Below are 14,042 nucleotides of genomic sequence, written 5' to 3'. Positions count from 1 at the left end.
TCCCTGCATAAACCTTTGATGATCCTTACCTTTAGTGCACCAGTGAAACACCGAATTCTGATTTTCAGTGTGTGCAGTCTATATAGTTAATAAAGTCAGTTTCTAATGGAATATGCCTGTGCCTGCTGTGTTTTTACCTAACCACTGCTAAGGACTCTCATTAATAGCTAGACCTTGGAGTTCCTTCCCCTGGACGCCTGGCCCAACTATTTTGAACTCATTCATCTGCCAGTGTGTTTCATGGTGTCCTGCTTCCCCAAGCACCTCAGGGAATGTTTGAGTTGAATATGAATGAATCGTTGCAGTCACCAAGGATGGGATTCAGGCCCAGCTCTCACCAAGACCATAAGGCAACAGTCTTTGATCTAGATTCCCCATGTTAAATCTGCTATCTTCACTGTAGTGAGAGTGATACTGAGAGAGAAAAGTTAGGTAATTAGGGTGGGTTCTTAGTAAAACTCCTTTAAACAGAGGAACAACCTGAAAAATCAGGCTTCAGACACAGAGAAGGAAACTTGCACAAACCTCTGGCCCACTCAGGTAAAGGAACAAGGCCCAACATAGAAACACCTTTTACCTTTGTGCCTAAGACATGCCTACAGCTACTCGGATAAGGGAACAAGACCCAACATAGAAACACCTTTGTCCTTTGTATAACCAGTGGGCTTCTAGGAAATAGTCTCTTCTACTTTTGTGGACATGTACACGGTGGGCTACGATGGGTACCAGTGGGCACTTTCCTTTCTTGGACATGCTTTAGACTGTGAGCCGAGCCTCTGTGAATCATCACTTCAGCCCGACTGGTCCTGGGCCAGGCTATCACTTCAGCTCCTAATTGGTCCCTGGCAATGTCCAGGGGCCAAGCTGAGTAGTGTTCTCTCCAAGACCAGTCAGCACATTCCTTCCCTTCCCAGTCCATAAAAACCCCAGACCCAGCCTCATAGTGGGCAACCTGCTTGGGCCTCCCGCCAGCTGCGATGAGCTTTCTTCATTTGCTTATTAAACTTTTGCTTCAACTTCACCCTTTGTGTCCACACTCCTTAATTTTCTTGGTCGTGAGACAAAGAATTCTGGGTGATACCCCACAATGAGAGACTGGTACATTGTGGTGTATGGGCAAGACTGCAACAATGTTTTCTGCTTGCTTGTTTGGACTGGCGTCTTCCCAACTCTCCAGGGTGCTCTCTCCCCACTGTGGCCCTGAGCTTTGCCTCATTGTAACACTGTGCATCCTGACACTCCTGCATGATCTGCATGTTTCTCACCTCTGGACACTCCCCACACAGCTTTTTGCTGCTTGACCACCCTTCCCACCTACTTTCAACTGTTTCTCTCCAGCGCATCTTTCATGATAAGGCTCGAGTGGAAGCTGCATCCGAGGCAGAAAGTTATCCATGCAGCTTTGAAACTATCTGTTTATGCTTCTGTTTACCCTCCCCCAATACTGTTTACCCTAATACTCAAAGTCAAGGTTGGTGACTCAACAATTTTCAAAACTTCTAGCTTATCAGCATAGCTTTATTGTACTGAGTGTTTCACCATGCTTTTACTGTCTTTGAAGTTTAAAAACCCCCAACATTCACTCCTATTTAAATCATCCTTGCTAGACTCAAGCAGCTATGAATTCAACCACAGTGTAAAGTTCTTCCCTACAATGCTTTATTATTATTATAGCTCCCAAGAGAGTACCATCTTTCAGCCCAAGGCCTTGACAGAAGCCCTTCAATTCTGTTGCCTTTTTTCACCTCTGGAATGCTGACACCACCCATCACCCCTCTCTCCTTGTTCATTTACTAGGTTTTGTTCTTTTTTTTCCTTTTGTTTCAATATCCTATTGTATCTGTGCCTTTTGGGCTTCACATCCTTTTTGGAAAGAGAGGCACAGGTAATATAATGAATGAGGATGCTTTTCCTACCTGGTTCCCTCTAAGTCAAGTTTCTCCAACCCGCTGGTCGGCTTGGCTTTCAATGCGGCTCAACACAAATTCGTAAACTTTCTTAAAACATTTTGAGATTTTTTGGTGATTTTTATTTTTATTATTTATTTATTTATTAGCTCATCAGCTATCCTTAGTGTTAATGTATTTTATGTGTGGCCCAAAACAATTCTTCCAACGCGGCCCAGGGAAGCTAAAAGATTGGACACTTCGCTCTAAGTGTTCCCCAAGTTTCCACTGTTTTGAGAGCACATGTCCCAGGTAATCGCACACAGCCCATTATTTAGCGACTGCTCAGGGCGCAAGCTGTGGAGAAGGGAGTCCGACTACGAGCTGGTGCTCTGAGCCAAGCACTCGAGGACCGACGGCGGGGATCCAGAACCAACAAGCTCCACTCCCGCATTTCACAGACACACACACACGCGCCGCCCAAGGGTAGCAGTCTGCAGGGCCCCAGCTAACCAGCCACACGAGCGGACAAGCGGCGAGTGTGCCCCCGCTGATTGGCTGGCGCAGCCGGCACCGGAGCCAATGGGAGCAGGCCTTGTTGTCAGGCGCGCAGCCGGCATGCGCGGTGGTCGGGAAGGACTGGCCGTTGCTGTGGAGACGCCTAGTGAGTTCCTGGAAGGCTGGTTTGAAGGCGGTGGGGGTGGGGGTGAGGCTCAGCAGAGCTGGGGGTACAGGCTTGAGGGGCTGCAGGCGCGAGGCTGGGTTATGTGAGGACGCTGGGGGTTTCGCGGGCAGCTTTGGAGTCACAGTCGGGGAAACCGAGGCCGGGCTTCCTGGCTGCCCCGCGGGCCTCTTCACGGCTCTTGCCGCCGCCTTGAGGTGCCTAGGATGGGTTCCGGCCTCGGGGGTGGTTCCCAGTAACCGCAGGAGCCACCATTGATTTGGCGTCTGCTGGGTGCAAAGCCCAGCGCTAACCCTTTACTCGCGACCTTTCGCTTCACCTTCACAGCAGCCCTGCGAGGTGAGTGCTGTTATTAGTGCCATTTACAAGGGTGGAAACTGAGGCCGAGGGAAGGTGAAATGACTTGCTCCAAGTCACCCAGTGGGTGAGCGCGACTCCAGACTGAAAATTGTGACCATTCTGCTTCACTGACTCCCCGCAGGAGGCGGGCCCTGGCCAGATGGAACTCACCTGACATTCCCAAGGTGTCTGTCTGCACAAGTGGCTTTGGGAGTCACTTAACTCTTCAGGACCTGAGTTATTACAGGTTTTAAGTGTGGGATCGTCGGATTCCATGTGGCTAAGATTCCTTCTGTGTGATTATTATGGTTAGAAATAGAATATGCTTAGAACGGTCTCGTTCAGCGGTCGGCAAACTTTTGTTGTGAATATATTAATGTTTACATTGCTATATTGTAAATATGAGTATAATAGTATTGATAATAGTAGTTTAGGCTTGGGGGGGGCCATCCTGTGTCTACTCAAGTGTGGCAGTGTGGTGTGGATACAGCTGAAGACAATGCGTAAGAGAGTAGCTGTGTTGCAATAAAATTGTAATTATGGGGACCAAAATTTTAATTTTATATATTGTTTGTATCATTTTCATGTGTCATGATTTTTTTTCCAAATATTAAAAAATGTAAAAACCATTCTTTGCTCCTGGGCTGTACAAAAAGGGTGGGCTGATTAGCTTGCAGAACCCTCATCTAGTACAGCACCTCATACATGAGGGGAGACAGACCCAGAGACTGGCATCTGTGTCAAGTCAGTCACACAGCCAAGGCACTGCCACCACTGAGCTTAAGACATAGGCTTCCCACCTTCCGGGCCGGGAGACACTCCCAGTTATCACTCTGTATCAGGGTGCCGATGTCTCAAAGTGTGTTATTCTTTAGCATGTGTTCTGAGGCCATGGACACTATAAGGGGTTTGGAAACTTACTAGCTTAGACTAATAAGCCTGGTGAATGTGCTGCTATCTGAGGAAATGCAGCTGCTGGGCTGGGAGTCAGAAATCAATAGATATTTTTCTTTTTCATGATTATTCAATAGCTTTTTTTTTTTTTTTTTTTTCTGAGATAGAGTCTTGCTCTGTCGCCCAGGCTGGAGTGCAGTGGTATGATCTCGGCTCACTGCAATCTCTGCCTCCTGGGTTCAAGCAATTCTTCTGTCTCGGCCTCCCGAGTAGCTGGGACTACAGGCGCCTGCCACCACGCTTGGCTAATTTTTGTATTTTTAGTAGAGTTTCACCATATTGGTCAGGCTGCTCTCGAACTCCTGACCTCAGGTGATCCATCTTGGCCTCCAAAAGTGTTGGGATTACAGGCGTGAGCTACCATGCCCGGCCTCAATAGCTATTTTTTTTTTAAAGCTCCTTTTGGTGAGTTTCTTGGATTTATGGTGAACAATACAGTCACCATCCTCACATTGCTTACAGATGATAAATATATAATCAAAATGGTTATTTCTTTTTAAGCTTTTTAAACTAATTTTAGATTTAGAGAAAAGTTGCAACAATACAAAATGTTCTCTGTCCCTCACCCTGCTTTCCCTAATGTTAACATCTTACATAATGAACAGTTATCAAGAACAGAAAGCTAGTGTTTGTACAGTATTATTAACTACATTACAGACGTGATATGAATGTTACCATTTTTAAAATTAAGGTTGTGTTTTCATTCCAGGATCCTATCCAAGATCCCATGTTGCATTTACTTATTTCTCCTTGGTCCATAACACTTCCTTAGTCTTTTCTTGTTTTCCTTGGCTTTGATGCTTTTAAAGAGTACTGATCAGTTATTTTGTCTAATGTCTCTCAATTTAAAGGTTTGTCCAGTGTTTTCTAATGATTGGGGTAAGATTATGCATTGTTGGCCAGAATAATACAAAGATACATTATCTTTGTGTCTTTCTCAGTGCATCAGATGGAGTCCAAGATACTGGTATGTCTTGTTACTGGTAATATTTACCTTGATCTATTGGTTTACTTGGTGTCTGCCAGGTTTCTACACCATAAAGTTACTATCCATTTCTAATTAATGAGTCTCTTGAGAGAGATAGATTGAGAGGACACAAATTCTGGTTCTCCATGAATTTGTATCCACTGACTTTAGCATCCATCTGCAGATCTTTGTGTTTGCCTAAAGGTAAATTATATATCTCTTTCCCTCAGCATTTATTAAGTCAAGTTCTACTGAAAGGAGATCTACTCTCTCTCTCTTTTATTTATTTATTTGATTATTTATGTGTCAGTATAGGCCATGGATATGCATTATATTCTATGAGTTAAAATTCATTATCATCATTATTTTGTTGCTTACTGTTACAGCATTGGCTATTTAGTTAGGATCTCCTTCAGGGTAGCTTCTGTGGCCTATCAGCTGGCCCTCATTTTTTTTCTTGTTTTTTTCTCTGAGCACTTACTTACTTTATGGCACCATAAGGTGTTCCACGCTCATCTTGTGTTTTCTCTGCCCCAACTCTGGAATCACAGTTCTTTTTGTCTTTAGCCTATCCTGTCAAGATACGGTTTTCCACAGCTACTTAGGTTAGTTCTTTTCTTCCTCATGCCCTTCAGAGTGGTTATGTTAGTTGTAATAGGTTCACTGTTAGGGTTTATATTTGTTTTCGAGTTCCCCTTATGTCCTAGCTGATTTTAGTTTGTTTTTGGGGTATGAATTATGACTGATTTCTGAGAGTCAGAGCTACACACAAAGGTATACTCAGAGAAGTGTCTTTCCCTCCTCATGCCTGCCACCCTGTTCCCATTCACCCCTTCTTTTCACCCCTTTCCCACCTACCCTGTATAGCTAACTTTGGCAACTGGATTATCTTGCGTTTCTTTTGCACAAGTGAACAGATAGTTGTGTATTTTCTCATATCTCTTGTTTCTTACACAAAGGTGACACGCTATAGATAATTGTGTTTGCTTTTTTCACTTAATAGTATGTTTTAGACTGGGCATGGTGGCTCATGCCTGTAATCCCAGCACTTTATGAGACTGAGGTGGGTGGATTGCCTGAGGTCAGGATATCGAGACCAACCTGGCCAACATGGTGAAACCCCATTTCTACCGAAAATACAAAAAAATTAGCTGGGTGTGGTGGCAGGCACCTGTAATCCCAGCTACTTGGAAGGCTGAGACTGGTGAATCGCTTGAAAGTGGGAGGCAGAGGTTGCAGTGAGCCGAGACTGCATCTCTGCACTCCAGCCTGGGTGACTGACTGAGTGAGATTCCGTCTGCAAAAAAAAAAAAAAAAAAGAAATGTGTGTCTTGAAAATCACCCCATATTCATAGAGATCTTCCTCATTCATTTTTAAAAACATCTTTATTGAGGCCAGGCACGGTGGCTCACGCCTGTAATCCCAGCACTTTGGGAGGCTGAGGTGGGCAGATCATTTGAGGTCTAGAGTTTGAGGTCAGCCTGACCAACATGGTGAAACCCCGTTTCTACTAAAAATATTTAAAAAATTAGCTGGGCATGGTGGTGCATGCCTGTAGTCCCAGCTACTCGGGAAGCTGAGGCAGGAGTATCGCTTGAACCCGGGAAGTGGAGGTTGCAGTGAGCCGAGATTGCACCACTGCACTCCAGCCGGGGCGACAGAGCGAGAACTGCCCTGCAGCCTAGGTGACAGAGCGAGACTCTGTCTCAAGAAAAAACAAATAAACAAAAACATCTTTATTGAGATATAATTTACATACCTTACAATTCACCCATTTAAGTATAAAGTTTAGTGGTTTTTTAGTATATGCACAGAGTTATGCAAGCATCATCGCAGCACATTTTAGAACATTTTTATCACCCCTAAAAGAAACCCTGATCCGTTAGCAATTAGCAATTACTTCCCATCCTGTCTTCCCCCAGCTCTAGGCAACCAGGAATCCACTTTCTGACTTTATAAATTTGCCTGTTTTGGACATTGCATGTAAATGGGATCATACAGTACGTGGTATTTTGTTACTGGCTTCTTCCACTTAGTATAATGTTTTCATGGTTCATCCATGTTGTCAGTGTTTCGTTATTTTTATGGCTGAATAATATTCCATTTTATGGATATACCACCTTTTGTTTATCCTTTTATCAGTTGATGGATCTTGGGTTTCTACTTATGCATTATTTTGAATTATGTTGCTATGAACATTGCCTCATTAATTTTTACAGCTGCATATTCATTGTATTTCATACATTGTACATTCATACATTGTGTGAATGTACCATAGTATGTACCACAGAGTAGATGAATAAACTGTTACAGTTTATATTATATGAAGAAACTATTATAATAGTTTATTTTTCTACCCTCCTATCTATGGCCATTTAAGCTGCTTCCATTATCTTGCAGTTACAAACAGTGCTGTACAGTGAATAATTCTGTGCTTATGTGTTTTTGTATTGTTGGAGGTACATATTCAGGGTAGTTTCTAGAAGTGGAATTTCGGGGTTGAAAGGTAAATGCATATGTAATTTTCTCAGATATTGTCAAATTTCCCTCCTGAAGGGTTGTACCAATGTCCAGCAATGTATGAGAATAGCGCCTGTTTCTCCACAACCTCGCCAACAGTGTGTGCTGTCATGTTTTAATTTTTGCTAGTGTGATCAGTGAGAAATAGTGTGTAGTGTTGTTGTTGTTTTTTTTTTTTTTTGAGACGGAGTCTGGCTCTGTCGCCCGGGCTGGAGTGCAGTGGCCGGATCTCAGCTCACTGCAAGCTCCGCCCCCCGGGTTTACGCCATTCTCCTGCTTCAGCCTCTCGAGTAGCTGGGACTACAGGCGCCCGCCGCCTCGCCCGGCTAGTTTTTTGTATTATTTAGTAGAGACGGGGTTTCACCGTGTTCGCCAGGATGGTCTCGATCTCCTGACCTAGTGATCCGCCCGTCTCGGCCTCCCAAAGTGCTGGGATTACAGGCTTGAGCCACTGCGCCCGGCCAGTGTTGTTTTGTTTTAATATACATCTCTCTATGATTCAAACATTTTTTCATATGTTTTCGAGCTAGTTGCGTCTTCTTTTGCGATTTATCTGTTCATATTTTTCCTCCATTTGCCTACCAGGTTTTCGTTTTTCTGTTCTTTAGCTTTTTATTTTTTATTTTTTATTTTTTTGTTTGAGACGGAGTCTCGCTCTGTCGCCCAGGCTGGAGTGCAGTGGCGCGATCTCGGCTCACTGCAAGCTCCGCCTCCCGGGTTCCCGCCATTCTCCTGCCTCAGCCTCCCGAGTAGCTGGGACTACAGGCGCCCGCCACCACGCCCGGCTAATTTTTTGTATTTTTTAGTAGAGATGGGGTTTCACCGTGTTAGCCAGGATGGTCTCGATCTTCTGACCTTGTGATCCACCCGCCTCGGCCTCCCAAAGTGCTGGGATTACAGGCGTGAGCCACCGCGCCCGGCCTCTTTAGCTTTTTAAAAAAAAATTGTGATAAAATATAAGTAACATACAATTTATCTTTTTTTTTTTTTTTTTAATTTGAGATGGAGTCTCTGTTGCCAGGCTGGAGTGCAATGGTGCCATCTCAACTCACTGCAACCTCCACCTCCCTGGTTCAAGCCATTCTCCTGCCTCAGCCTCCCAAGTAGCTGGGACTACAGGCGTGTGCCACCATGCCCGGCTAATTTTTTCTATTTTTAGTAGAGACAGAGTTTCACCATGTTAGCCAGGATGGTGTCAATCTTCTGACCTCCTGATCCGCCTGCCTTGGCCTCCCAAAGTGCTGGGATTACAGGCATGAGCCACCGCGCCTGACCCAATTTATCATTTTAACCATTTTTTAAGTGTGCCATTAAATACATCCACATTGTTATGCAATCATCACCACCGTCCATCTCCGAACTTTTTTCATCTTTTCAAACTGAAACTCTGTATCCATTAAACAGGAATTCCCATTCTTCCCTCCCCCAGCCCTGTGGCCACTATTCTACTTTCTGTTTCTATGAATTTGACTACTGTGGGTACCTTATATCCATGAAATCATACAATATTTGTTTTTTTATGACTGGCTTATTCCACTTACTATAATGTCTTCAAGGTTCATCCATGTTGTAGCATATGTTGGAATTACCTTCTTTTTTGTAACGTGTCAGGATTACCTCCTTTTTAAGGCTGAATAATAAATGTTTCATTGTATGTATATACTATGTTTTGTTTAACCATTCATCTGTCGATGGGCAGTTGGGTTGCTTTCACCATTCTTTTTTTTTTTTTTTTTGAGACGGAGTCTCACTCTGTTGCCCAGGCTGGAGTGCAGTGGCGTGATCTCGGCTCACTGCAAGCTCCGCCTCCCAGTTTCATGCCATTCTCCTGTCTCAGCCTCCCGAGTAGCTGGGACTACAGGCGCCCGCCACCACGCCCAGCTAATTTTTTTGTATTTTTAGTAGAGACGGGGTTTCACCATGTTAGCCAGGATGGTCTTGATCTCCTGACCTCGTGATCCGCCTGCCTTGGCCTCCCAAAGTGCTGGGATTACAGGCTGAGCCACAGTGCCAGCCACTATTTTTTTTTTCTTTTTTCTTAGCTCCAGCTTAAAGGAGGCCACCTTTTGACTATTGTAAATAATGCTGTGTTCCTCAGTTTTAAAACATTATTTATTTATTTTAAATAGTATGGTGCTCTTGTCAGCCAGGCTGGAATGCAGTGGCACGATCACAGCTCACTGCAGCCTCAACTTTTCTCCCTCAACCCCTCTGAGTAGCTGGGACTACAGATGTGTGCCACCATGCCCTGGCTATTTTTTGTAGAGATGGAGTCTGTCTGTATTGCCCAGGCTGGTCTTGAACTCCTGGCCTCAAGCAATCCTTTCACCTCAGCTTCCCAAAGTGTTGGGACTAAAGGCGTGAGCCACCATGCCCATCCTGTGTCTCAGTTTTTAAGAGCTCTTTGTATATTAGGGATATTATCCCTCATCAGTGGTATATGTTGCAAATATTTTCTCCCAATTTGTTAGCTTTTAATTTTTTTCTGACTTTTAAAATATTTTTTTGGTCATGCAAAATTTTTTAAATTTTTATGTAGTTAAGTGTATCACTCTTTTCTCTTACTTTTTCTGAATTTTAAATCATATTTGACCTTCTCTACTACTTAATACTAAGTGTTGATACAAAGATTAAAGAGGAATTCACCAGTATCTCCTTTAGTAGTTGTATGGTTTCATTTTTTATCATTTAGATTTCTAATTCATTTGCAAGTTTATTGTGAGTTATCTATTTCCAACAGTGAATACTGTTCCAGCAGTATTTAATACAAAGTTCATCTTGACTCTAGTGATTTGAGATGCCATCTTTGCCATATTTTTTATTTCCATATGTACTTGAGTCTAATTCTGGACCTCATCTTTTTGTCTATGTATGCAGCAGTACTGCACTGATTGTATTATGAAGGCTTTGTATAGTATGTTTTAATGTCTGTTATGCCTATCCCCCCTTACAATTTTTTGTTTTGTTTTCCTAGTCTTAAATTTTTGTTTTTCCATATGAATTTTAGTATCAACTTGTCTACTATCTTGTCAGTATTTGTATTGGGATTGTACTGAATGTATAAATTAACTTGGGAAGAACTGATATCTTTATATTTTTGAATCCTGTCCAAGAACAGGGGATGTCATTTCATTTGTTCGAGTTAACTTTAGTGTCTTTTAATAGTGATTTAAACTTTTTCTTGCACAGTTTTAATTAACTTTATTCCTAAGTATTTAATGATCTTGTTGCTATTGTAAATGGGATTTTTCTCTACCATAATGTCTTCTTTTATGGTTTGTATATATGAAGGCTATTGATTTTTATGTATTAATTTTATATTGTGCAACTTCACTGAGTGTTTTTTTTTTTTTTTTTCTGAGAAGGAGTCTCACTCTGTCGCCCAGGCTGGAGTGCAGTGGCACAGTCTCGGCTCACTGCAACCTCCGCCTCCTGGGTTCAAGTGATTGTCCTGCCTCAGCCTCCTGAGTAACTGAGTAACTGGGATTGCACCGCCTGCCACCACGCCTGGCTAATTTTTGTATTTTTGGTAGAGACAGGGATTCACCATGCTGGCCAGGGTGGTCTCAAACTGCTGACCTCAAGCAATCCACCCACCTCAGCCTTGCAGAGTACTGGGATTACAGGCATGAGCCACCATGCCCAGCCCACTGAGTTATTAATGAATAAATTTTATCATCGATTTTGGGGTTTCCAGGTAGTATATCATATTATCTACAATTAGTGATAGCTTTTCTTTACCCACTTTTTTTTTTTTTTTTTTTTTGAGACGGAGTTTCGCTCTTGTTGTGCAGGCTGGAGTGCAATGGCGCGATCTCGGCTCACTGCACCCTCCGCCTCTTGGGTTCAAGCGATTCTCCTGCCTCAGCCTTCCGAGTAGCTGGGATCACAGGCATGCACCACCATGCCCGGCTAATTTTGTATTTTTAGTGGAGACGGGGTTTCTCCATGTTGTTCAGGCTGGTCTCAAACTCCCGACCTCAGGTGATCCACCTTTCTTGGCCTCCCGAAGTGTTGGGATTACAGGCGTGAGCCACTGCGCTTGGCCTTTACCCATTTTTATACCTCTAATTGATTTCTCTCTTCTAATTTCATTGGCTAATATTGCACCGGTGGATAGTAGCAGAGATAGTGGACATCTTTGCTTTGTTCTTGATATTAATGGACATGCCTCTAGTGTTTGCCCACGAAATAAGATTTTGGCTTTAGGACTAAGGTATATTTATATTATATTAAGAAAGTACCTCTAAATTTCTTTTTTTTTTTTTTTTTTTGAGACGGAGTCTCGCTCTGTCGCCCAGGCTGGAGTGCAGTGGCCGGATCTCAGCTCACTGCAAGCTCCGCCTCCCGGGTCTACGCCATTCTCCTGCCTCAGCCTCCCGAGTAGCTGGGACTACAAGCGCCCGCCACCTCACCCGGCTAGTTTTTTGTATTTTTTAGTAGAGACGGGGTTTCACCGTATTAGCCAGGCTGGTCTGGATCTCCTGACCTTGTGATCCGCCAGTCTCGGCCTCCCAAAGTGCTGGGATTACAGGCTTGAGCCACCGCGCCCGGCCAGTACCTCTAAATTTCTATATTTTTTTGAGCTTTTTTTTATTATGAATGGATATTGAATTTTGTTAGACTTTCTCTTCTATGGAGATAATCATATAATTATTTTTCCCTTAGATGATTACATTGTGTTTTCACATGTGATGTGTGTTTTTTTGTTAGTATCTATTTTTTATTTTTTTATTTTTGAAACAGGGTCTCACTTTGTCACCCAGGCCGGCGTACAGTGGTGCAGTTACTGCTCACTGCTGCCTCAACCTCTCAGGCTCAAATGATCCTCCTGCGTCAGCCTCCCAAGTAGCTGGGATTACAGGCATGTGCCACTATACCCAGCTAATTTTTAAATTTTTTTTTTTTTTTTTTTTTTTTGAGACGGAGTCTTGCTTTGTCGCCCAGGCTGGTGTGCAGTGGCCGGATCTCAGCTCACTGCAAGCTCCGCCTCCTGGGTTCACGCCATTCTTCTGCCTCAGCCTCCCGAGTAGCTGGGACTACAGGCGCCCACCACCTCGCCCGGCTAGTTTTTTGTATTTTTTAGTAGAGACGGGGTTTCACCGTGTTAGCCAGGATGGTCTCGATCTCCTGACCTCGTGATCCACCCGTCTCGGCCTCCCAAAGTGCTGGGATTACAGGCTTGAGCCACCGCGCCTGGCCTAGATTTTTTTGTAGAGATTAGATCTCCTTATGTTGCCCAGACTGGTCTCGAACACCTGGACTCAAGTGATCCTCCTGCCTCAGCCTCCCAAATTGCTGGGATCATAGGCAGATTACAGTCATGAGCCACCATGTCTGGCTGTTAGTATTTCTTTAAATTTCTCCAACATTTTCATTCATTTCCTTTTATCTGGAAGTTGTTTATCAGGAGATTCTTAAATTTTTAGATAGACACGCCTTTCTTCTTCTGTTGGTGGTGATGGTCGTGTTAGTAAATTCTAGTTTTAAGCATTATGATTGGCAAGTGTTGTTTTTAGTATTTTTTTTTTTTTTAAGACGGAGTCTCGCTCTGTTGCCCAGGTGCCCAGGCTGGAGTGCAGTGGCGGGATCTCGGCTCACTGCAAGCTCCACCTCCTGGGTTCACGCCATTCTCCTGCCTCAGCCTCCCGAGTAGCTGGGACTGCAGGCGCCCGCCACCATGCCTGGCTAATTTTTTGTATTTTTAGTAGAGACGAGGTTTCACCGTGTTAACCGAGATGGTCTCGATCTCCTGACCTCGCGATCCACCCGCCTCGGCCTCCCAAAGTGCTGGGATTACAGGTGTGAGCCACTGCGCCCTGTTTTTATTATCTTTACTTGATGGAAGGTGTTTTCTTTGTGACGTGAGCAGTTTTTTGTGTGTGTGCGTGAATGTGCTGTGAGCACTGGAGAAGAATATATCATTTCTGTTATCAAGGTGTGGAGTTTGATATACATCTATATCATCTCCTCTATTCTGTTGTTTAGATCAATCATCTGTCTCCTTATTTTTTCTCCACTTGATTTGTCTTTTAAAAAAAATTTGTTTTTTATTTTGAGACAAGGTCTCACTCTGTATCCCAGGCTGGAGTGCAGTGGTGTGATCATGGCTTACTGAACCTTAAACTCCTGGGTTCAAGTGATCTTCCCACTTCAGTCTCCTCAGTAGCTGGGACTACAGGTGCACGCCACCATGCCTGGCTAATTTTTATTTTATTTTATTTTATTTTATTTTATTTTATTTATTTTAGAGATGGGGGTCTCACTATCTTGCCCAGGGTGGTCTCAGACTCCTGGAATCAAAGGATCCTCCTACCCCAGCCTCCCAAAGTGCTGGGATTACAGGCATGAGCCACCAAGTCTGGCCATCATTTAAAAATTTTTTTGTAGAGACAGGGTCTCGCTATGTTGCCCAGGCTAGTCTCGAACTCTTGGGCTCAAGCCACCTTCCTGCCTTGGCCTGCCAAAGTGTTGGGATTACAGGCGTGAGCCACAGTGCCTGATCAATTTTTTAAAAATTTGTTTATTTGTTTATTTATTTATTTATTATTTATTTTTTGAGACGGAATCTCACTCTGTCGCCCAGGCTAGAATGTAGTGACTCGATGTCGGCTCACTGCAAGCTCTGCCTCCCGAGTTCACGCCATTCTCCTGCCTCAGCCTCCCGAGTAGCTGGAACTACAGGCACCCGCC

At 43.8% G+C, this 14,042-nt stretch overlaps 1 protein-coding gene across 14 annotated transcripts in view; it reads left to right on the top strand.

The window, feature by feature from the left end:
• The first annotated feature begins 2,486 nt into the window (after positions 1-2,486).
• The window catches only part of LOC105497407 (calcineurin binding protein 1), a 165,848-nt gene continuing 154,292 nt past the window's right edge, over positions 2,487-14,042 (top strand). For 8 of the 14 annotated variants that reach the window (XM_071080146.1, XM_011768477.3, XM_024797810.2 and 5 more), the window contains exons 1-2: positions 2,626-2,907; positions 3,050-3,154. The gene's annotated coding sequence lies outside the window, so the exon portion shown is untranslated. The other 6 variants (XM_011768470.1, XM_011768473.3, XM_011768472.3 and 3 more) reach the window with 6 other exon arrangements.

Source organism: Macaca nemestrina, chromosome 15 (genome assembly GCF_043159975.1).
Source record: "Macaca nemestrina isolate mMacNem1 chromosome 15, mMacNem.hap1, whole genome shotgun sequence".
Classification (NCBI taxonomy): Eukaryota; Metazoa; Chordata; class Mammalia; order Primates; family Cercopithecidae; genus Macaca; species Macaca nemestrina.
The sequence above is the reverse complement of the archived record's forward strand: the minus strand, read 5'-3'. Positions and strand labels throughout refer to the sequence as shown.